Consider the following 25,579-nt stretch of genomic DNA (forward strand, 5'->3'; position numbering starts at 1 on the left):
ATCCTCCCAGTGCCTACCTTATCTCAATAGAAGTTCCAGGCCCTAGCTCCACCCATTGTCTGGTCCCTCTACCATGAACTAAGCCATCTATTTAACCCTTGTTGTATGTCCAGCATTGTTCTAAACATTGAGTCCTCACAATGACCTCATGAAATACAGTATTATTAAGCTACATTAGTCTGAGAAACTGAGGCACAGAGGGGTTAAGTAACCCAATCTCTACAATATCATGAAGTAGCCAATCTCTTGGCATCAGTAATCTGATCTTGGTCAAAGGAGAAATATCAACTAGAAAACTATGATGTTAAAAGGCATTCCCTTCATGGTAGAGTAAATCTCTTTGACACACAAGCCCTTTCTGGTATCAACTATCCCTTGCCTCCTTACCTCACCATTTTTTAGGAAACTGCTCTTCCCCCAAAGGCTGTCCATCAGAGTTTTCTGTTCCTTCCAGCACAGGACCCAGTCTGACCTACACTATCCTTCCCTAGAATTTCCCAAGTCAGAGGTGGAGAGATTGCTCTTTCATTTCAGATGCCAAATTGTAAGCCTGGCTTCAGAGCTGTATGGCTATATCTCTGCTGTCACATGGCAAAATCTGAGCAATGGGGGTGCCTCGGTGGCTCAGTTGGTTAAGGATGCACACACATGGGGGAGACTCTTGGTTTCCACTCAGGTCATGATCTCACGGTTCATGGGATCAAGCCCCACATCAGGCTCTGTGCTAACAGAGCAGAACCAGCTTGGGATTCTCTTCTCTCTCTGTGCAGAAGAAGACAGACAAAGGGAGAGCAAGGAATGTGACCTGCATTCAGGCAAGCCTGTGGCCAACTCCATTTCTCTTATTTGGAATTATAGGATCCACAAATACCACATACACTTTCACTCCTTTCAATGTAGATCTTCAATTTGCACCTGTTAAAGATCACCTCACACATCTCCCATCTAGGTAAGCCTAAAGTTAGCTCAGATTTCAAAATAAATCATTCTCCTTTTATTTATCCTTTGAAAGGTGGGCACCCAAAGGAACTCATCAGATACCCCTTAAAGTCAGAAAAATGCTTCGTAATATCTCACCTGAGTCAAATGTGCAGGACACAAAGAATTGTCATCATCAGCCCAATTAGACACTAAACCAGCACATGCATTTTTTAAAAAAATGTTTACTTATTTATTCTGAGAGAGCACGCACAAGCAGAAGAGGGACAAAGGAAAGACACACACACAGAATCCAAAGCAGGCTGCAGGCTCTGAGCTGTCAGAGCCTTGACAGCTTGAACCCAGGAACTGCAAGATCATGACCTGAGCTGAAGTCGGACTCTTAACCAACTTAGTCACCCAGGAGCCCCCAGCATGTGTAGTTCTTAGAGCAGGTAACCAACGGACTTCTCAGAGCTTTGCAAAACTGAACTTTGGATGTTTTCTTCAGGGTTTCTCAAATTTTAAGTCATTTGTGGCTCTCATGTGGAGAACTCTCCAAGTTCTGTATAATATACTTCAGTTATAAAACCACCCTGCATCATCTTTGGATTCTGAGCTGCATCTGTTGTGAGAAACAGGAGGCTGACTTAGGGTTCTTTTTTTCAGTCTCTGGGCAGACAAGACAGACTTGGCTGACCATTGAGATCTCTAATTGGTGGTTCAGGTAGGGAAGCCCCTGGATGCCATGGTGTTCTCTGGAAACTATTGTGAAATTTAAAAATATTTACTTTAGAAGCATCTAGGTGCTCAGTTGGTTAGTGACTGACTTTGGCTCAGGTCATGTTCTCACGGTTCACAAGTTCAAGCCCCGCATCAGGCTCTGTGCTGGCAGCTCAGAGCCTGGAGTCTGCTTCAGATTCTATGTCTCCCTCTCTCTGCCCCTCCTCTGCTCACACTCTGTCTCTCTCTCTCTCTCTCTCTCTCTCTCTCAAAAATATAAACATTAAAAATTTTTAAAAAATATATTTACTTTAAGGGGTACCTAGCTGGCTTAGTCGGTTGAGCATGTGACTCGATCTCAGGGTTGTGAGTTCGAGCCCCACATTGGGCACAACGCTTACTTAAAAAAAAAAAAAAAGAAAAAGAAAGATAAAATATTCACTAAGACTTAAGAACTGTTTCACTTATAGAAACTATGACGGATAGATATGTATGTAATATCAAAATCACAACCATGAACCCAAGTGTCAACCCCTTACAAAAGAAAAAACCAAAAAACAAACAAGCTTTCAAATTCATAACAGTGGACTGTTGGGACACCTGGGTGGCTCAGTCTTGGTTAAGCGTCTGACTCTTGATTTTGGCTCAGGTCATGGTTTCACAGTTCATGAGACCAAGCCCCGTGTTGGGCTCTGGGCTGATGGTGTGGATGGAGCCTGCTTGGGATTCTCTCTATCTCTCCCTCTCTGCAACTCTTTCCGGTGTGCACACGAGTGTGTGCTCTCTCTCTCAAAATAAATAAACATTAAAAAAATAATAGTGGGGGTGCCTGGGTGGCTCAGTCAGTTAAGCATTCAACCTCAGCTAAGGTCACAATCTCACGATTTGTCAGTTCAAGCCCCACATCAGGCCTTCTTCTGTCAGTGAAGAGCCTGCTCTGGATCCTGTCTCCATCTGTCTCTGTCCCTTCCCATTCTCTCTCAAAAACAAATAAACATTAAAAAAAAATTGTGGGTTGTTTCCAGTTTCCTATAATATTTTGTTGTCCTTTTGTACTAAAAAGCAAGAAATGGGATGTCCTACAGCTTGATAACAATGTGAGTAAAAGCAGAATTGAGAAAACTATTGTTTCTTGAATAATTTTGCTAATTAGGAAATCAACACCAACTTTTTAAAATTTAAGAGTCACAGATTAAAAAAAAAAAAGAATCATAGAATAGCTAAAGCAGGAATAGGATTTTACCATTTCCAGGAAGGAGTGAGATACCCAAACTGTATTTCATAAAAACTAAAATTTTTATGGTTGTTTTCATAAAAACATGGTTTTACGGTTATTTTTCATAAATGTCAACATAAAATATTATCTATATTAAAATGTAACAAGTTGTTACTGTTATTTGAGATGAATTAATAAATATTTCAAACTGTTTTCAGTTCTGATATCTAACATGGTAAATATGGGTAGATAGAACCACATAATCAAAAGTTGTTGAAGGTTCTTATTAATTTTGAAGAGTAAAAACAGACCCAAAAGTTTGACGACTGCTACTGTAAAGTACTAAGTCCTAAAGTACTAAACCTTGGTCATCTGGAGGAGAGTGGCTTCTGGTGATATTCAGCACTCAGAGTGTAAACTGCCACATCTCTAGCCCGTGGTGGGTTCCTATTTCAGGACTAGAAAGATGGCAGGAAGGGAGGGGGGCTGGGAGAGGGTAAGGAGAAAGAGCCGCTTTTAGTACAATGGCCCACTGACAACGTCCATAAGACAAAACATCCCAGGAGGGAGGTCCTGCCCACAGCAAGGCTCTTCTGCCCCCAGGGCTGGTTCCAACACACCCAGCACCCACCGCTTCTGCAGCCTGAGGGTTCCTGCTCACCCGCAGTGGAGGGAACGAGTGTGCCCTTTCGGAGATGCAGGACAGAGCAACTGGGGTATCCTTCTCTGGTAGGCTGTGGAGGGAGGCTCTAGCAGCTACTGTCCCCAAACAGGGCAGAGCAGGAGAGGGAGAGTGGTGGATGAATGTGGTAACTCAAGAGACTCAGTGATGAGCACACACGAGAAAACACAATCCCAGAGAGAACTGTGCGGAGCTGGGATCCTGCAGGCCACAGGCCAGCACATGACACCCTTAATTGATGCCACCCAAAACTCTGAAGCCTGGCAAAATCACAGCTTAGATATTTGTAATGAAAGAATACTGATGGGACACCTGAAAATAACGTAACATAGTGTGGTAATGACACCTTCATTAAAAAATATAAATAAAAGAATAAAAGAATACTGAGAAAAAACACAACAAAAATGGTAACCAATAACGGGATTATTGGTAATGTTTATTTCCTTTTTTATATTTACCTGTAATTTTCTAAATTTTCCATAAGAGGGGTACCCCGCTGGCTCAGTCGAAGGTGCATGTGATTCTTAATCTCAGGGTTGTTATTTTGAGCCCCAGGTTGGGTGTAGAGATTACTAAAATAAATTAAAAAAAAAAAACTTACAGAAAAAAAATTTTCTGTAAGAAATGTGCATCCTTTTCTATCATGAGATATATATATACATATATATATAATATATATATGTATATATATATTTTTTTTTAAATTTTTATTTTTTATTTTCGAGAGTGAGAGAGACAGAGCATGAGCAGGGGAGGGCAGACAGAAAGGGAGACACAGAATCCGAAGCAGGCTCCAGGCTCTGAGCTTGTCCACCCAGAGCCTGATGTGGGGCTCGAACTCACGAACTGTGAGATCATGACCTGAGCCGAAGGTGGACGCTCAACTGACTCAACCACCCAGAAGCCCCATGATATATATATATTTTTAAGTTGGTGATACAAGTAAAAATATCTACTATTTGTACAGTACTTTATGGCAGCAATGCTCAAATATTTTTACACTCTTAAGAAATAATGGGAGGAGTGCCTGGGTGGCTCAGTCGGTTAAATGTCCGACTTCGGCTCAGGTCATGATCTCACAATTCATGGGCTCAAGTCCCGTGCTGGGTTCTGTGTTGACAGCTCAGAGCCTGGAGCCTGTGTCTTTGGATTCTGTGTCTCCCTCTGTCTCTCTGTGCCTCCCCTGCTTACACTGTCTCTCTCTCAAAACTAAATAAACAATAAAAAAATTTAAAAAAAAGAAAGAATGAGAATCTCAAAAAGCTTTATGTGGTTACATCCGTCAATATTTACCAGATTAGAAGTCAGAGCTGAAACAAATTTGAAATATTTATTAATTGGTGTAAAATAATAGTAATAACCCAGTACATTTTAACACAAATAGCACTTCTGTAAAAAATAACTGGGTCTTCAAAACAAAAATTCATAGAATGAGTTACTGTAACATTTTTTGCCAATCTTTAATATCTAACCTAATAGAGTGCAGTGGGACATCTCATACCTGCTTCTGTGTTCCATCTATTACAGTGCATGTGAATGTCATGTAGGCTCTGGGAACCTCACTGAATATGTATAAGAGATTTATAGTGAAGAAAAGTAAATAACATCTTAGTATATCCATGAAAACAGTTTTAACGTTGTAAACCTCCTGAAAGGGTCTGGGCGACCCCCAAGACTCTGTGGCCCACACTTATAAAAACACCATTTTCTTTATACTGTACAAAATACCTTCACAAACAAATCTCATTTGACTCACAAGAACTCTTGGAATTGGGCATGTTTTTAAACAGAGGAGGAATCTGAGAGTCAGAGAGGTCAACCAATTCATCCACCATCACATGGATTCCTGTCTCTAGAGTCTGAGTCTTGGACTCAATTCCAGATATCCATCACACCAACTCTGAGAAGCTTTTTAACCACCCGCTTTTTCCCAGAGCACTAGCCTGGGGGCACACTCAAAGATTTCTTTTTTACACAATAATTAGGATGGCTAATACATGAACTCTAGAATGTGCTAGAGAAACGAGATCTTGGGACTTATGGAAAACAGAGTATGACATAGCAGAAATAAGCCCAGGTCCTGGTGGGCAGGAGCCCCAAGTTCTGGACGCCAACTCCTTCACTTATTGTGTGACTTGAGACGAGGTTCTCTACCTCTCTAAGCACCAGGATTGCCTCATCTGCGAAATGGAATGATGATATCTTATTTGCCTGAAGGCATGGTCCGGACAAGCCGATTGCCCAAGGTCCCTGCTAGTGCTGTCATTTACCAAAAATTCCAGTCATTTGGAAGGTAGGAATACAAACAACTCAGCTGAAATGGACTCTCCTTTTGAAACTATAGTTCCTGTAATTCTTCCTCTTTCTCTAGAGTAATATTTGGAACTTGGTATTTATGGAAACGTATTTCAGTCACCTTTCTTGTAATTTCTTCAACCTTTATCCAGAAAACCTGGCCTTGAGAACAATTCATGGAAATCACTTAAAAAGTTGATATGTGGAGACCAAATGCAATTCGACAGGCCCCACAAGTGCAATGAATGCCTACTGTTGTGCTGCAGACACGTAAGATTCTAGAGAAGCATGCACACCTGATTTTTCTGGGAATGCTACTGGACTTACACATCTATCATGTACTTAAGCTGCTTTATGTTTCTTATTTTTTTAATTGTGGTAAAAAATAACATGAAATTTACTGTTTTAACAAATTTTTAAGGCTTATTTCTTTTTGAGAGAGAGAGAGAGAGAGAGAGAGAGAGAGATACAGCATGAGCAGGGGAGAGGCAGAGAAGAGGGAGCCACAGAATCTGAAGCAGGCTCCAGGATCTGAGCTGTCAGCACAGAGCCTGACGTGGGGCTCGAACCTACAAACCATGAGATTATGACCTGAGCTGAAGTTGGCCACTTAACCAACTGAGCCACCCAGGCGCCCCAGGTTTAACTATTTTTTAAGTTTATTTATTTCGAGAGAGAGAAAGAGAGCACAAGTGGGGGGGGGGGTGGGCAGAGAGAGAGAGAGAGAGAGAGAAAGAGAGAGAGAGAGAATCCCAAGCAGGTTCCACAACCAGCACAAAGCCCAGCTCGGGGCTCGATCCCACAACCTGTGAGATCATGACCTGAACTGAAATCTAAAGTTGGATGCCCAACTAACTGAGTCACCCAGGCACCCCATTAACCATTTTGAAGTAAAGTTCAGTGGCACTAAATACATTCACACTGTTGTGCAACCACACCAACATCCATCTCTAAAACTCTACATCTTGCAAACCTGAAAATATACCCATTAAATAAGAACTCTCCTTTCTGCCCTGGCAACCACCATTCTACCTCTGTCTCTATAAATTTGACAACTCTAAGTACCTTATATCAGTGGAATCATACAGTATTTGTCCTTTTGTGACTGGCTTATTTCACTTCACATAATGTCCTCTGGGTTCAAGTTGTAGCAAGTGACAGAATTTCCTTCCTTTTTAAGGCTGAATCCTATCCTATTGTATGCATGCACCACATTGTGTTTATACATTTATCTAAAGATGGACATTTGGGTTATTTCCAGTACATTTAAGCTTTCCAAGCCTTTGTTTAAACTTGGGGTGCCTGGGTGGCTCAGTTGGGTAAGCGTCCGACTTCAGTTCAGGTCATATCTCACAGTTTGTGAATTCGAGCCCACATCTGACTCTGTGCTGATGGTGTGGAGCCTGCTTGGGATTCTATCTCCCTCTCTCCCACTGCCTCTCCCCAATGGTTGTCTCTCTCAAAATACATAAATAAACTTTAAAGAATAAATAAAGATTGGAGAAACTCAACACAGATAAAAAAGAAAGGAAACGAGCAGAAGACATGGCTCAGAGAAGTATGCACGGAGTTCAGACTTGAGATGTAAATTCTAGTACTAAAACAAAAACCCGAAAAACAGATTTTTGTCTTTGTTGTTTTTCCCCTTCTCTAAAGAACTGTTACTAAATTGTGTCATAAGATCATGGAATGTACTGCATTTAGTTTCACATTCCACAGAAAATGTAGCAAAATTCCTGAAAAATTCCATTAACTTTATCTTTGAATATATCAATGTAGTGTACAATTAGGGAAACATTTTGATCTGAATGATCACACTTGATTTTACGAGAATCTTACAAGATAGTCAGGGTGAGTTATTTGTGCAATTTCATAGATGAAGAAGCTGAGAGTCTCAGCCATTAGCTCATCACCAGCAACATGGGGAAGGGGACACCATTGAGGTCTCACAAGAACTCCAGCTGTGTCCCTCACCCCTGTCAGTAGCTGTGAATGAGGATTTGAAGTCATGTCCTAAGTATGATTTCACTTCACCCTGAAGCAAAGAAATACAAGCTGGACAACATCTTAAGATCATTCTAATCTTGGGGCACCTGGGTGGCTCAGTTGGTTGGGCATCTAACTGTGGCTCAAGCTGTGATCTTGGGGTTCATGAGTTCAAGCCCTGCTTCAGGCTCCTTCGAGCCCACTTCGGATCCTCTGTCCTCCTCTCTCAGCCCCCCCCCTGCTGGGGCTCTCTGTGTCAAAAAAACAAGCACTAAAAAAAAAAAAAAAAAAAAAAAAGATCCTTCTAATCTGGTGATTTAATTTGACAGTTTTCCATGACAGTGAGCTCTTTTTTTTTTTTTTTAAATCTGGTGTGTCTATGTGAAAGCACCTATTAATGTATATATTTAGTTAATGAAATCATCTCAAGTTCTGTTAAAGACTCTGCAACAGTGAGAGAAAATCAGCAAAAAATGACAGGGGAGTGTAAGGTTATACAGGTTGAGTAGGAGGAACATTACTCTTTGATCCTCATGCTTAGTTTAGAAAAAGTAGGTATAAAGTTGATTAAGTGTATGATGGTTGGATTAAGTTGATGGTTGGCACAAGTTAGGAGTACTTAGAGCAAAGCTATGAAGTGGTCAGATTAACTGCCCATTGAGTGCTCCAGACTCCTTGCAAACCCATGGATTGTACCTTTCTCAGCTTTACCCAGGGATCTGGTGCCTTCAAGATGCCTGTCTACCCAGCCCTACCATGCATACTGAGCCCCTTTTCTGGATAATGCCCCATCTTCTGCACTTTTCCCATCTCCTCATCAAAACTTGCCTATTTGAAACTTCTAGCTAATAATGGCAGATTGTCTCTAGACATTTATTTCCCCTCCTTTCCCAAACCCATTGCTAGAGTAACTGTAAAGGAACTTTAAATGATATTAGGCTAAAAATTAACAACCACAACAAACAGGCAAGGAGGCCACAGTAGAAGAGAGATTTCAATGATTTTTTGGAAAGACAAATTAGACATCAGGGGAACCAACTTAGGAAGGGGAGAATGCTCCAACTTAAATGGAGGTGGATGTAGACGAAAAAAGAAAGCCACTGGCTCACAGGCTGAGTGCCTGGTGACCCCAGGGACTGAGGAAGGACAGGCTTGAGTGAGGCAAAAGCACTGGTGGGAGGACTGAGCAGTTGGGTTGTTTTCCTTATTCTGCTCATGAGATAATAATGCCTCCCCAGCAAGCAGGAGAGCTGAGGTTTGTTCTCCTGGGAAACTGAACAACCAAGGGTTTGGATTTGGAGACATATGCCATCTGGGGACACAATAAGGTAAGGTGGAAATGAGAACCAGGCTGAAATTAGCTTAATTAAATGAAAGTCTACAAATTAACTGTGGGGACCTTAGCCTTTTTCCCAACCCTGCTGTCAGAAGATCAGCAATGGAGCCTATGCTTGGACACCACGCTGGCTGTAGGAAATAGAGGACCCTTCTTTTCTACAGAAATTGAGCAGTCTTAGAAAAATGAACTGCAAACAGTTTAGGGTTCTATAACAAAAAGGACAGCTCAATAACCAGTCCCCTAAAAGAGAATCCACCAGTCCACAAGTTTAACCTACACATATAAAGCTACACATCAGCTTTTAGAAAAGTGATCTCACTCTTAAATATGAACAAACAGTCAAGGGTGACTACAGATTTGGAAAAAGCCTGTAACATGAAAGAGATTTAAAACTAACCAACTAACCAAGCCTTGGAGGAAGGAGAGTACAGGAAGATGTTGAAGCCATGCCATTAAAGACCCTGAGGATGGGACAACCAAGATGTTATAGGAAAAAAAAAAAAAATTCAAAAAGTAAGAAAGGACTCTGGGAAATCATAAATACAACAGTCAAACTGAAAAAAAATCATAAAAAGTTAGGAAATGGAAATCAGGGAAACCTACTAACAACCAGAAAGTTAAATCAAAAGTGAAAGAGCGGAGAAGATATTTACAAATGACATATCAGATAAAGGGTTAGTATCCAAAATCTATAAAGAACTTATCAAACTCAACACCCAAAAAACAAATAATCCAGTGAAGAGATGGGCAAAATACATGAATTGACACTTCTCCAAAGAAGACGTCCAGATGGCCAATCAACACATGAAAAAATGCTCAACATCACTCATCATCAGGGAAATATAAATGAAAACTACAGTGAGATACCACCTCACACCTGTCAGAATGGCTAACATTAACAACTCAGGCAACAACAGATGTTGGCAAGGATGCAGAGAACGAGGATCTCTTTTGCATTGTTGGTGGGAATGCAAGCTGGTGCAGCCACTCTGGAAAACAGTTGGAGTTTCCTCAAAAAACTAAAAATAGAACTACCCTACAACCCAGCAATTGCACTACTAGGCATTTACCCACGGGATACAGGTGTGCTGTTTCAAAGGGACACGTGTACCCCCATGTTTATAGCAGCACTATCAATAATAACTAAAGTATGGAAAGAGTGCAAATGTCCATGGATGGATGAATAGATAAAGAAGATGTGGTATATATATATATATATATATATATATATATACACAATGGAATATTACTCAGCAACTAAAAAGAGTGAAATCTTGCCATTTGCAACTATGTGGATGGAACTGGAGGGTATTATGCTAAGTGAAATTAGTCAGAGAAAGACAAAAATCATATGACTTCACTCAGATGAGGACTTTGAGACAAAACAGATGAATATAAGGGAAGGGAAACAAAAATAATATAAAAACAGGGAGGGTGACAAAACAGAAGAGACTCATAAATATGGAGAACAAAGTGAGGGTTATGGGAGGGGTTGTGGGAGGGGGGGATGGGCTAAATGGGTAAGGGGCACTAAGGAATCTACTCCTGAAATCATTGTTGCACTATATGCTAACTAATTTGGATGTAAATTTAAAAAAATAAAAAATAAAACTTAAAACAAAAACAAAAACCAACCAAACAACAACAACAAAAAAAAAAAAAAATGAAAGAGAACAGGGGCATCTGGGTGGCTCAGCCAGTTGAGCATCTGACTTTGGCTCAGGTCATGATCTCATAATTAGTGGCTTCAAGCCCCATATCGGGCTTTGGGCTGACAGTACAGAGCCTGCTTAGGATTCTCTGATTCTCTGTCCCCCTCTGACTCTGCCCCTCCCCTGCTCATGAGTGTGCGCATTCTCACACTCACACACACACACACACACACACACACACACTCTCTCTCTCTCTCTCTCTCTCAAAAAAAAAAAAGTGAAAGAGAACAAAAGTAGGAAACAAGTTTAGAGGATCAGATTAGAAAATCCACCCAACTAAAATTGAAAGCTACCAAAAAGATAAATAATTGAAAGAGGAAAATAACAAAGCGATACAAGAAATTTTCCCAGCCAGAATTGAAGGGCATGAGACTCCAGACTGAAAGTTGTACTGAATGCTCAACGTGGTAAGTAAGACCTACCCTGACATATCACTGCAAAATCTCAGGACACTGGGAGTCAAGAGAAAGAATTCTTACACTTCCAGAGAGAAAAAGCAGGCAAATCAGAATTTTACTGGATTTTTCAAAAGTACCAACTCTTCCAAACCAGCAGATGATGGAGTGATGATGCCGCCAAAATTCCAAGAGAAAAGTATCTTCAGCCCAGAATTCTAGAGTGAGCTATATCATTCAAATGTGAGGGAAGAATAAAAATGTTAAATATTCAAAGACTTTAAGATTTTGCTTCCTGTGCACTGGAAGCTACTGAAGGATATGCTTCCCACCCACCCCCACACTCCCACACTCCCCCCACCCCCCAACAGGGAAAATTGGATGAGAAAGGGTTCCAGGAGAGCAATGAAGAAAAGCCCATCAGGGCAGGTATCTAGAAGGCCATAATTATGAGCAGAGACCATAATCATGAACAGAGGATTCTGGGAAAGAGAATGTGATAGTTAAATTTTATTTTTTGTTTGGTGATGGTTAATTTCAATGCGTCAACTTGGTTAGTCCAAGATCCTGGATATTTGGTTAAAAACCAATCTAGATTTTGCTGAGAAAGTACTTTTTCGATGAGATTAATGTTTAAATCAATAGAGTTTGAGTCAAGCAGATTACCCTATATAGTATAGGTGGGTCTCATTCAATCCATTGTAGGCCTTAAGAGAAAAAAGAATGATGTCCTCTGAGCAAGAGGGAATTCTATATCTAGACTGCCTTCAGACTTGTGCTGCAATATCAACCCTTCTCTAAGTCTGGCCTACCAGGCTACCCTACAGATTTGGATTTGCCAGTCCCCAGAAATCATGTGAGCCAATTCCTAAAAATGAAATCTCTCTCTCCATATATATATATACATACATATACATATATATATATGTATATACATATACATATATGGATATATATGGATATATGTATATGTACATATATATGTATATATATGTATATATATATATATATATATATATATATATATGGATATATGGATATATTCTGTTTCTCTGGAACATGCTAACTAATACAGAGGTCTACAGGAAAAAACGAGAAACAGTGCCTTTGCAAGGATGGAAAATATTACCAGTTAGTGTGTGGCAAAGATTCAATAAAGTAAATTAACTCGGGGAACATGGAAAATGAGGCAAATAAAAAATAAGATAATTATTAATTCCAGGAAAAACAAAGGATTGTACCTCAGCAATGAATAGTGGCTTGTCAAGGAAATGTAAATGCCTACGATTGACTAGCCAAAAATCTTTGTATAATTATCTGAGGAGAGGGAAATTAATCAGTAAAATCTAAAACTGATAAATTGAGAAACACAATATAAACATATTGTTCAGAAACATGGAGATGAATGCTAAGAAAAATTGCCAAAAAAAGGATACGGGTAATTTTCCATGAGTACAAGGGTAGGAGGTAAGAAAAGGCAGAACAGCTAGAGTTTTTCATCATAAACCTTTTTAACTATTTGAACTTATATTCAGTTATTATTTTTATAAATATTAAAATTAACTGAAAAATGCTTGCCCACTTGCAGCTCCATTCCTTCTGGTAATTAATCTGATGTAGCCATAAAATAAAGCTTGATATGTTGTCCACTCCTGTCAGATAATTTATTTAATTTTTAAAGGGTTTCAGTGCTATTATACTAAAAAGACTAACTGTAAAAATTTTAAATCAAGACAGGCAATATGTGTGAAGAGTGGAGAATATTCAAGGCTTTTTAAACCAAACCACTGGGTGATGAGTATGTTATTTGAGACCTAGGGCATCATGGTGTCTTAGTGAACACCTAATTTTTTTTTTTTTACATTTATTTATTTTTGAGACACAGAGAGAGACAGAACACAAGTGGGGGAGGGGCAGAGAGAGAGGGAGACAAAGAATCTGAAGCAGGCCCCAGGCTCTGAGCTGTCAGCACAGAGCCAGAGGCGGGGCTCAAACTCACAAACCATGAGACCTTGACCTGAGCTGAAGTTGGAAGCTTAACCGACTGAGCCATCCAGGCGCCCCATCAGTAAACATCTAATATAAATTCTGATTGAAAAACCTTAAAATAAAACTTGGGACGACTGGGTGGCTCAGTTGGTTAACTGTCCGACTTGATTTCCCCTCAGGTCATGATCTCACAGTTCATGGGATGGAGCCCTGCATTGGGCGCTCTGCCCTGGCAGCAGGAAGCCTCCTTGCGATTAAGATTTTGCTTCCTGTGCACTGGAAGCTACTGAAGGATATGCTTCCCACCCACCCCCACACTCCCACACTCCCCCCCCCCCAACAGGGAAAATTGGATGAGAAAGGGTTCCAGGAGAGCAATGAAGAAAAGCCCATCAGGGCAGGTATCTAGAAGGCCATAATTATGAGCAGAGACCATAATCATGAACAGAGAATTCTGGGAAAGAGAATCCCATGCATGCATGCATGTGCACTCTCTCTCTGTCTCTGAAAAATAAACAAACAAACAAGCAAAAAACAAAAAACAACTCATGCTCAAGACTATTCTGAGTGTAGTGCCTCATCTGCAAGGTAGTATGTGTGTGTTTGTGGGGGGCGGGAATGGTCACACTGCAGACCCTTGCAATCTAAAATATTTCCTCCATTGGTTTCCCATAGGACACTTGAAATTCAATGACTTTTTCATTTCCTTGGTTCTTGAGGGCTTTTTGATATTCAAAGTTGTCTGCTAAAATGGAAATCTTCCCAGGGAAGGAGAGCCCCTTAGCAGGAATTACTTTGCTTGCTACCGAGCATGAGAATGGAAAATTGAAGGGTGGGGAAAGGCTAAGGTGGTGGCCTCCTGGGACTAGCTTTTGGCCAGGTCTTTGTTTTTCCCAGTCACCAAATTAGGTCGGTGAGAAAACAGTAGAGGTGGGCCTGGTATGTTTGCAGTAGCAGCAACAGGCCAGGAGGTAGCAGCCCTGTGTTATCTGGAGCCTCAGCCTGGGTTGCCGGAGGGAGCAGTACGAGAGCAAACAGGGTCATCCCAGAGGCAGCTGAGCTGAAAGAGCATGTTGATTCCATTGCCGCTGGAATGGCAGTGAGCATTCAGCAAACAGTTCTTGGAACGAGTTATCTCTATGACCAATCATTAAGACTGCTCCCACGGCACATGGGTGGCTCAGTCAGTTAAGCGGCCGATTTCGGCTCAGGTCATGATCTCACAGGTTCGTGAGTTTGAGCCCTGAGTCAGGCTCTGAGCTGTCAGCACAGAGCCTGGAGCCTGCTTCGGATTCTGTGTCTCCCTCTCTCTCTGCTCCTCCCCTGCTTGCACTCTGCCTCTCTCTGTCTCTCTCTCAAAAATAAATAAACATTAAAAAAAAAAAAAAAAAGACCACTCCGTTGAATACACCCTCAACGTTTGTAGGTCTGGGTCATTCCACTCTCCACTTACCCTAGTCCTGGCCCATAGCCACAGAACGTGGTCAAAGAAAACATACCACCGTGCTAACCGCTCTCAATTTAAACCCGTGTCCACAAATACCCAGAGGACCCTCAATCATCTTTTATGTCGCCGTGTGTTCACTCTCACACCCTCTCCTAGTCATCTATTTTATACTTTCAACTCACTCCGCACACCTCCAACGTCCCCACTCTGCCGATGGGCGTGCTTCCCACTTCACAGAGGAAATGAAGCAGCTGGAAGAGAGCTTCCCAGACACCCTCGCCAACAGCCACACCCTGATAGTTGGCTTTCCTGCGTGTTACTATAGAGGAACTGCCCAGGCTTTTAGGGGCAACCCTGCCTGTGCCTCCGATTGGAATCCTCTCTCATCTCTATGGGAACAGGACTCCAGCAATTTTCCACCTCTTTGTCCACATCATCAAGTTTCCTTCTCTCCTGTGTGACTCTCATGAACACACAAACCTGCTCTTATTTGTCCCAACATTATTTATAGTCTCTCTTTTAGCCCCAATTACCTATCAGCTTATGGCCTCATCTCTCTCCTTCCTTTTCCAGTAAAATTTTTGGAGTTTTCCACGCTCGAGGATACTGTCTCCAAAGCCTTCCCCACCTTTCTTCGTTAAACACACTGCTATCAGGCTTTTGTTCAGACCATTCCAAAGAAACTCCTCCTGATCTGCACATCACCTAAATCCAACTTGGTCGACTCTGTCCTCGTCTTAACTTTACCTACAGAAAGCACTTGACACAGTTGGTGACTGGCTTCTTGATGACATGTTCTTCATTGTCTCCTGCGTCACCATTATCTGACTTCTCTGTCTTTCTTAGGGTTTTTTTTGCTGATTTTTCCACCTTTTCTCCCCAGTCTCTTATTCTTAAACTCTGTCCTTGGACTTCTTTTTCTAAACATAATCCCACTCCCTTGGTGAGCTCCTCTAGCCTCCTAACTTTAAATACCATTTAGATGTTACTGTTCCCAAATATACACTTCGAGCTCAGACTTCTTCCCAGAGCACCATACTTTACACATCCAATTGACTACTCATTATCCACATGACCATTCAATTGACACCCAAATTGATGTCCTGATATTCCACTGTTCTGTCCATGGTCTTTCTATCTCAGTTAATGGCAGTCTGTTCTTCCAGTTTCTCAGACCAAAATCTTCAGACATCTTTGACTCCTTCCTTTTTCTCATATCCCATGACTATTCCTGCAGGAAATCCTACAGGCTCTACCTTCACTTATATCCAGATTCCACTCTGGGCTAAGCCACCATCATCCCTCCCAGAATTAGTGCACAGCCTCCTGACTGGTGTCCCTGGTTCCACATGTGAGTTTCTGCAATTTCATCTCAATATAGCAGCCAGACTAATCCTTTTATAAAAGGCCAGATCATGTCTTTCCTCTGCTCTAAACTCTCCATGGTCTCTCCATTTTAATCAGAATAAAAGCAAGGTCCTTAGAAAGGTATATAGGACTCTAGACCAGCACTGTCTAATAGAAGAAATATGATAGGAGAAGGGTGCCTGGGTGGCTCAGTCGGTTGAGCACGATTCTTGATTTCAGCCCAGGTCAGGATCTCATTGTCATGAGATCAAGCCCCATGTCGGGTTACGAGCTGAGCGTGGAGCCTGCTTGGGATTCTCTCTCAAAATAAATAAATATTAAAAAAAAAAATATATATATATAATATATATATAATTATATATATATATAATATAATATATTATAATATATAGAAAATATATAATCTATAAATGTAATCTATATTATAAAATATATAATATATATATATATATCTATAATATATTAAATATATATATAAAATAGGTGCCACATGTGGCATTTTAAATTTTCAAGTAGTCATAATAAAAAAGTAAAAGGAAACAGGTGAAATGAATTTTAGTAGTATATATTTTTCCAAGTTTTTTAAGGGGCATCTGGGTGGCTCTGTTGGTTAAGTGTCGGACTTCCCGCTCAGGTCATGATTTCACTGTTTGTGAGTTCGGGCCCCAAACGGAGCTCTCTGCTGTCAGCATACAGCCTGCTTGGGATCCTCTATCTCCCTCTCTCTCTCTGCCCCTCCCCTGCCCCAACCCCTGCTGGGAGGGAGACAGAGGATCCCAAGCAGGCTCCATGCTGTCAGTTCAGAGCCCAAGTCAGGGCACTGTTCAAGTCATGAACAGTGAGATCATGACCTGAGCTGAGATCAAGAGTGGGATGCTTAACTGACTGAGCCGCCTAGGTGCCCCAATTTTAATAGTACATTTTATTTAGTGTGGTATCTCTAAGACATCATTATTTCAACATGGACACCATATAAAAATTGAGAAATTTTACACTCTCATTTTCATTCAATGTCTTTGACGTGTGGCACGCCCTTTAATCATACAGCACATCTCAGTTTGGACCAGGCACATTTCAAGAGCTCAGGGGCTACACATGGTTAGAGGCCACCGTGCTGGATGGTACAGCTCGAGCCCACATCTCTTGTTGGGGCCTCCTGCTCCCCCTCACCTGGCTCATTCAGCTCCTGCCCGCTGGGCAGGCTTCACCTCAGGACTTTTGCACAGCCCATTCCCTTTGCTCTTCCTCCTCTTTCCCCTGACAACCTCACAGATGCCTTTTTCACCTCCTTGTCTTCCCTTACGTGGCCATCCCACTTAAATTGAAACCAGCACACTTCTCATTCTGACACTTCCAATTCCTCTTACCTGCTTCAATGTCTTCCCCTAGTACCTATCACTTTCTAAAAGCATTCTCTATTTGCTCACAAGAGAAAAGTTCCACAAGGGCAGGTGTCGATTTTGTTCGGTGACATGTTCCCAATACTTACAATAGCACCTGGTACATAGTAGGTGCTCAATAAATGCTTCCTTTTTTTTTTTTAAAGTTTATTTATTTATTTTGAGAGAGAGAGAGAGAGAGAGAGAGAGAGAGGAGGGCCAGAGAGAGAGAGTCCCAACCAGACTCTGCACCACCAGCTCGGAGCCTGACGTGGAGCTCGAACCCATGAACCATGAAATCATGACCTGAACCAAAACCAAGAGCCAGACACCCAACCTACTGAGCCACCCAGAAGCCCCTCAATAAATGCTTCATGACTAAATGAATCGAGGAGAGCATAACTTTATCTTCCCATAAGGGTTCTTGTGGCTTGGAGCCGGCATCTCACATGATGCACTACCAGCACACAATCATCTTGGGGTGACTGAAACGGGAGCTGTTTCATCTGTCAGAAGTTGTTGTGAGAAAAGGCAAGGATAGGTCTGATGCAGCAAGCACTGAGTGTCCACTGTGTGCACGGCTGTGTGGAATGGCAACACAACGATCATAAGGACGATCACAGGGCAATCATAAGGACGTGGCCCCATGTCCTACAGGCAGGCCTGGATTTCCCCCGGGGCAGCTCCAGAGGCCAGAGCCAGTGCCAAGGTGGGGCAAATTGATAGAGACTAATTTCACTTTTTTGGAAAGAATCTTTTAATAATTAGCACCATTCAAAATGAACAAGACTGTCTTAAGAGATCTAATTATGGTCCCCAATTTAGAAGTCACTATTGCTGAGATGTGGGCTGTACTGAGGGCTGGACTAAAGTCACCTTTACCATTCTAAGATACTTGAGCCTAAATGTTGGTGGAGTAGAAATAATATGGTTTATTTTTTTAATTTTTTTTTTTATTTTTAAGTGAACTCTGCACCCAATGTGGGGCTCAAACTCACAATCCCAAGATCAAGAGTTTCATTCTCTACTGACAGAGCCAGCCAGGTGCCCCAATAATATGGGTTTTGACATCTGATAGTCTGGTTTGAAGTCCTTATTCCACTGTTTACCTGCTGCTGTTTGCACATTGTTACATTTTTTCAGGATGTGACCTGAAATCTCCAGGGATTTGTTTCCAGGTAACACATACAAAACTGTCTTCCACAGGAGTCGACATGTAGTGGAAAGCAAATGACTTTTTTAACTTTACTTGGAAAATTCTCTCCTAGGTTCCAGAGTTTCCAAAAATGTTAAAGACCCCCCCCCCCCTTTAATTCTCAAGTTATTTCTAAAAACCTGCTCCCACCAATGACTGCTCCCTAGGTCTTTTCCTAAGGGCAACAGCAACAGTCACAACTTTTAACTGTGAAGTGCTATCTCATTTGATCTTTGCAAAAGGTGTGGAGGTGTTGACCAGAATTAGTCTCATCATTCAGATGAGGAAATTGAGGCTCAGGGATGCGAATTAACTTGCCCAAGGCCACATATCTGGTTAATAGTCAAAAACAACTTAGGAGGGGCACCTGGCTGGCTCAGTCCATTAAGCATCAGACTCTTGGTTTCGGCCTAGGTCATGATCTCTGGGTTCGTGGATTCCAGCCCTGCCAATGCAGAGCCTGCTTGGGATTTTCTCTCTCCCCTCTCTCTTTGCCCCTCCCCCGCTTGTCGTGTCTCTCTGTCTCTCTCTCTTTCTCTCCAAATAAATAAACTTAAAAAAGATATGACCTAGGAAATTCCAGAGAATTTCTTTCACTATTCTGTATTCATTCATTCACTCAACAGGTATTTACTGATCCATCAGTGCCAAGAGCTGTGCTAGGACTGAGGATGCGCTCTGCACAAACTCCTTCTCTGCTTTCTGTGCCTTAGTCTCTGGACTTAGGTTGGGGGTTTTTAAGCATCACCTGTTCCCGTTCACTTAAGGCTTGGGCATCCCTTCTAGGCCCCAGTAACGGTCTCTGCAAGTGCTGCTGGTTTGCTGCTTTTCTACTGAAGCAGCAGTTTCCTCCTGAACTTAGTCTATCAATACTGTGCAAATAAGCCAGTAATTTTCCATTTCTGACTGGACAACAAGGTGAAGCTTACTTCTCCTTAAGCAGCGGCCGCACATCGTAGCCAACATCTTGCAGAACGCGGACTGTAGTTTGAGAACTCGGCACCTCTAAAGGCCCCTTTATGTCTTCCTTGACTTCTAGTTTGTTTCCAAATGACAGTTACAACTTGTACCTACTATTTGGTGGGCGGGGGGCAGTGAGTGCATACTGAAGCAGTACAGAGACATTAATTAGCAAAAAAATGTTAGCTTACCCCTCCTTCTTCTCAAAGGTCTGACCTGACACCTCGGTTCAGGTCACAGACCCCGCCCATGCTGGCTCCCTCCTTAGGTCAACCCCTCCTTAGGTCAACCTGGAGGGGCTGGCCACAGGTCGGTGCAAATTTTAAGGGCGCAAGGGCTTCCTCTTTCTGTTCAGTATGATTTTACTCACTTGTTCCAGTCAAAAAACAAAACAAAACAAAATCCTTAAACTCTTTTCTAAATTACTTTCATTTTAGAAGTAACCAGAAGATTATGAAAGCTTAAAAAGAACCAACTGCAATTTACCCAACCCCAGTTTATGTAATATTGTAACATAATGTTTAGAGTCCATATTTAAAACCTCTCTGGGTGTCTGGCATGCAACTCCTGATCTTGGGGTTGTGAGTTCGAGCCCCTTGTTGGGTGTAGAGATTACTTAAAAATAGAATCTTAAAAAAATTTAAAAATAAAAATAAAACCTATCATATTCAGGTAGGTCAAATGGATGAGTTGTGCTGATTTTATTATTTCTTGTCATAGGGGAGGGGAGGGATATTGAACTAATGCTCCTAAATTTCTTAGCCTAACAGTCAAGGACCTCCCTGACCTAGTTCTAAATGGCCTTTCTGTGTCAACCTAGACTCGAACACTGATTCATCTTTATCTCACGTCCTGACATGGTGCTGGATACAAGGGAAGCATGCAATTATTCCAGCCCTCTTCCAGCATTATCAATACGCTACCTATGCATATGATCCCTCTGAAGAAGGGTGAGTTCCGTGAATTCCTTACCAAGGATCTTGTCCTCTACCCAATGTTACTCGCTCATCCCTACGGCTGAACCCTAAACCTTAAACCTTGTCACCAGTAGCTGCAACTGCTCATAATCTCAAGGTCAAGCATTCGATTCTACCTCCTGGCTTCCTGGTGGCCCTCTCCAACATTCTTCCCCCAGACTAGAACCTCCAATCCATTGATGCCCCAACACATAACACTGCCTTGACTGCTTCATGTTCTTCCTCCCTCTTAATCATGCAACATACTTATACTAAAACATTATGTGTTGTTTAGCTGAAATTCAAATGTAACTGGGCATCCTGTTGGTTTATTAGCTAGACCTCACAACCCTACGACTATCATGGTAGGGTCCCCTCCCTAAGGAAAGGAAGAAAAACAAAAACAAAAACCTCAAGGCAACCTGGTTATACACATACGTGACATCCCTCACAACCTTGTAACATGAGACCACTTAGTCAGACTACATGTTTGTATGTAATCATATATGGGAGACAAAGAAGTGGAAAATATGTAAAAAACTATGCCACGTGGCATTCGGGGCTCCGTTCTTCGGTGCAAACCCAAATGAGCGGTGCCGGCAGGAATAAAGTTGCTTCCTGGAAAGAAAAGTCTCGGTGTCACGACTCTCTGTGCGAGAATCCTGCTACACTATCACTCTCCTGTATAAACTCAACTTCTTAGGCCTCCTGCCTTGAAACTCCCTTGGCAAAACCACAGCTGTGAAAGCCCAACTTTCTGACACCTCTGTGTCCCCACCTGTGTGGCCGACTGTGGCTGGAGAAAAACACAATCCCACTGAACAGATCTCCCCTCAGATTCATGACTACAAACCTCAAAGGGGGCCTTCATGCTGCATGGAGAATCATTCTACTTACTAGGTTCCTGGTGAAGTCACACTCTGTATTTTTGCCCTTTCTTCCTCTCCTCAAAACTCTGTACTTTCTCCTCTTTCTCAGGGCCCTACCAAACAGAAGATCGAAGCACTCAGGAGAATTCCCAGATTCTCCTCACCCCACTTATATCCCAGTTTATTTGTATCCATCTGTGTTAACTTTCCTGTCTGTCACCTAGATTGGGAGTCAGCAAACCGTGGCCTGGGGGCCATTCAGTACATCATGCCAGCTAAGGATGGTTGCTGGTTTTTAAATAATTGGGGTGGGGGTGGGGAATCACAAGAATCCATCTTGCAACATGTGAAAACCATCTGAGATTAAAATTTCAGTGAGCCTAAATGAAGTCTGACTGGAACATGGCCATGCCCATTCATTTGTATATCGTGTATATCGGCTCTGCAACACAGCCGAATAGTTGCAACAGAGATTGTATATCCGCACATACTAAAATATTTACTTGTCTGGCCCTTTGTAGAAAAGTTTGCTGACCCCTCATCTATCTGTGCTCCAATCCAAAGCCACCTAATCCCATCCCTCTTCCCTACTCAGGAATATTGCCCTGCTAATTCCACCCAACCCTGCCTCATCAATTTTTCCCAGTCTGCTAAATCACTCCCATGAGCATACCAAAAAGCTGTCGTTTCTCCAATCTTAAAAACAAAACCAAAAAACCTCCCAAAAAACAGAAAGATCAAACCAAAAAATACTTCTTTCTGGCCTCCTTCTGCCCCTACTAATTAACTGCTCTCATTTACAGCAAAAATCCCCAATTATCTGCACCTGAGGGCCACGCGCCTTCTTCCCCACGTCTCACTTATACTTCGCCCTTCACCCCCCGAAGACCTCACCCCACGCACCTCGGTCCCACGGCCACGGTGAGGCTGCACCAGGGGCCAGTTCTCACCCCATCTTACCTGGTGGGGGGCAGCAGGACACAGTGGATCACTCTCGTGGCCCCAAAGCTCCTTTTCACTAGGCTTCAGAGACACCACACCCTCTAGATTTTTTTCCCACCTCCTGAGCGCTTCCTCATTATCTCTTTTCCTTGTTCCTCTTCTCCCCTTATCACCAGAGGCCCCAGGACCTCTGTCCCTACCCCTGCTCTCTGGCGCGCAGGCTCCTGCAGGCTCTTACGCTAATGTTTCCAAATGCACACCCCCAGCCCTGAACCCCGTCCTGAGGTCCGAGCTTCATTACCCAGCTGCCCACCGGCCTGGCCAGGCCAGCTTCTAACAGACAGCAACATCAACTTGGCAGTCCCCGCGTCAGCCCGGGGCTGACACCCACGTTCCTCTCCATCCTCTCCATCCGCGGCCTGTGTTCCCGCTTCCGGTGACAGGCAAGCCCGCCCTTCCTTCCAGGCCTCAATCCTTGCAATCGCTTTGACCGCTCTTCCCTTCTGTGCCACCTAGAATCCGTCAGGAGAGTCCGTTGGCTCTACCTTTACAATTTGTCCAGCAGCTCACCATTTCTCACCTTACCTCCCCTCACTTTAATCTCACCGAGATTAAAGCAAACTCCCCTGGCAGCGCTCCCTCCTTCCGCCCTTGCGTTTTTAAAGGGAAGTCCTATCAAGCCCTCCAGTGGCTCCCCATTTCACTGAGCAAAAGCCAAAGCGGATTAATGGCCTCCAAAGCTCTACTTGATCTAGCGCGCTGCCTCCCGACCCCTCACCTCTCTGACCCCATCCCATCTGTCCCTAACTCAGCGCAATACACCAGCCTGCTCACTGCTTCTGGGACAAGAAAAGGCTGCTCCCCTTGGGGCTTTTGTGCTGGCTATTCCCTCTATCTGCAATGCTTTTCCTTTCCCTACTAGCAGCCTGGTAAACCTCTGTCACCCTCAAGTCTGCTCAGATGTCACCTTCTCAGTGTGACTTACCTTGACTGACCTCCTTACCCCTCAGACCCTGCTCTACTGTCTGACATTGCTTTATTAACTTCTGACATATTGGGGTGCCTGGATGAGTCATACGGTTAACAACCGATTCTTGGTTTCCCCTCAGGTCATGATCTCATGGTGGGTGGGTTCCAGCCCCACGTTGGGCTCTGCCCTGACAGCGCAGAGCCCTCTTGGGATTCTGGCTCTCTGCCCCTCCCCCATGCGCTCTCTCAAAATAAACAGACTTAAAAAAAAAACAAAACACAACTTCTGACTTATTTTCCTAGGTACCTACTTATTCTGCAATGTACTAGAACGTTAACTGCACGAAACAATACATTTTGGTCTGTTTTGTTCTCTTCAAGTATTTCATTCCAAGCCTGAAACCAACACACAACAAATACATGTCGAACGAATTGAATGTCTACTTACTACATGATTTCACCTTCACGTTTTTACTCAATTTTTCAATAGCCTTAAGAGTTACGTGCTATCTCCAGTTTACCTTGTTAACTGAGCAAAGAGGCCATTAGACCGAAATGGCCCTCACACGTTGGTGGCTTTCCTAAGAAAACCAAAACCTAAGCCTGTAGTGCCTCAAGGTTAAGAAATCAAAACCTAAAGATAATCAATCACAGCCAGTTAGGCCTTAAGCGGTAGCCAATCAAATAATTTCCTTTCCGGGCTTCACCCAAGTCTTTCCCCTGCCTCAGGTCAGCAGAGGGCTCCGAAGCACTTCCGGGGTAGGGCTGCCCGAATGGAATCGATTTTTGCTCACTGACTTCAAAACGGTAGTATAGGGGCGCCTGAGTGGCTCAGTCGGTTAAGCATCCCACTTCGGCTCAGGTCATGATCTCGCAGTTCGTGAGTTCCAGCCCCGCGTCGGGCTCTGTGCCGACAGCTCAGAGCCTGGAGCCTGTTTCGGATTCTGTGTCTCCCTCTCTCTCTATGACCCTCCCCCGTTCATGCTCTGTCTCTCTCTGTCTCAAAAATAAATAAACGTTAAAAAAAAAATTTAAAAAAAAAACAAAAAACAACGGTTATACCTCAGTTTGTCTTTTAATGACCTGTCTGGATACCAATGTTCAAAAAGTTTAAGTAGCCTGCACAAATCACAAGTTATTGTTCGAAAGTGAAATTGAGAACTTCAGTTTTTTTTTTTCACCCCACACATTGTATTTGTTGTTTCCAGCTCTCCAGCGTGGCTACCTGTTCCTATTCGTGAGGGTCAGGAGAATGCCAGTTTCACTCACACCCAAGATGCGCTCTTGGAGTCCACAAGGAAAGCAAATTTCTGCAAACCAAGGCAGGACTTCCCAAAATAAGAGCAAAGGAAAAGTTAGGAGTGGACCTTTGCTCATAATTATAATTCCATTTGTCCCTAAAATAATTCACACCTTTAAATAACATTAACTTCAAATTATTTAAATAGGTAGGATTCTTTAAAAAAATACATAAAGAAGTAAACATATAACAAACCACTTACTTTTTTCAGGTTTAAAGGCTTCCTTGATGATGTTGTAGTTGAAGAGACTCGAGGTGAACTGGATGAGGCCTGATGGGAGATCTGGGGCAAAGGGAAATGCTGGAGAATAAAAAACATAGAATGAAGGGAGACAGAAAAAATACAGGGAAAAAAATGTTACCTAAATAATTTGAACAGATCACATTCCCTAGGCTACACCAGTGGCAGATGATCTCAGAGAACCTCTCTTTGTTTTAGAAAATCTAAAGACTGTTTAGAGCACACGATGTCTTTTGCTTTCAGGAGAACCAAACGCCACAGTCCAGATCTAGATTATCTTACCTAGAAGAGAAATTCAGGACCAAACCAGTAGAAAAGCTACTACCAACCCCAAACTCAAGCTCCTCCCACTTCCGCTCTGGAGTCTCAGATTTGCATCAGAAGCTTTGGAGGAGGGAGTCTGGGGAGTGGTAAACAGACTCCCCTGCTGTGCCCAAAGGTACACTCACCCCCTCCAATACGTGGGTATGGCTGGAATTGGCCCTAAGATTTGTAGGGAGAGGGGAGGAAGACAGTTTTATATGTTACCATTAGTTCTCATTAAAACTGCAGAATCTCTACTAGTTAATAATTAAATACAAGAAACATCAATCCAGCAGTAGTAGTATTATGCATTTAAAAAAATCATATGCTGCAGATAACTAAGTAAGCATTGTTATTGTATTAATAATGCAATGTGAAAAAGGATAGATAGGACA

At 42.5% G+C, this 25,579-nt stretch overlaps 1 protein-coding gene across 2 annotated transcripts in view; it reads right to left on the reverse strand.

Annotated features, from left to right (window-relative positions):
• GCM1 (glial cells missing transcription factor 1) overlaps positions 1-25,165 on the reverse strand; it is a 50,524-nt gene extending 25,359 nt beyond the window's left edge. The window contains exon 1 of one of the 2 annotated variants that reach the window (XM_058734266.1): positions 24,843-25,165. The gene's annotated coding sequence lies outside the window, so the exon portion shown is untranslated. Of the gene's footprint in view, positions 1-22,389; positions 22,756-24,842 lie in introns of those variants that run through there. The other variant, XM_058734265.1, reaches the window with a different exon arrangement.
• Positions 25,166-25,579: the final 414 nt, after the last annotated feature.

The sequence above is a fragment of the Neofelis nebulosa genome, chromosome 6 (genome assembly GCF_028018385.1).
Source record: "Neofelis nebulosa isolate mNeoNeb1 chromosome 6, mNeoNeb1.pri, whole genome shotgun sequence".
NCBI lineage: Eukaryota > Metazoa > Chordata > Mammalia > Carnivora > Felidae > Neofelis > Neofelis nebulosa.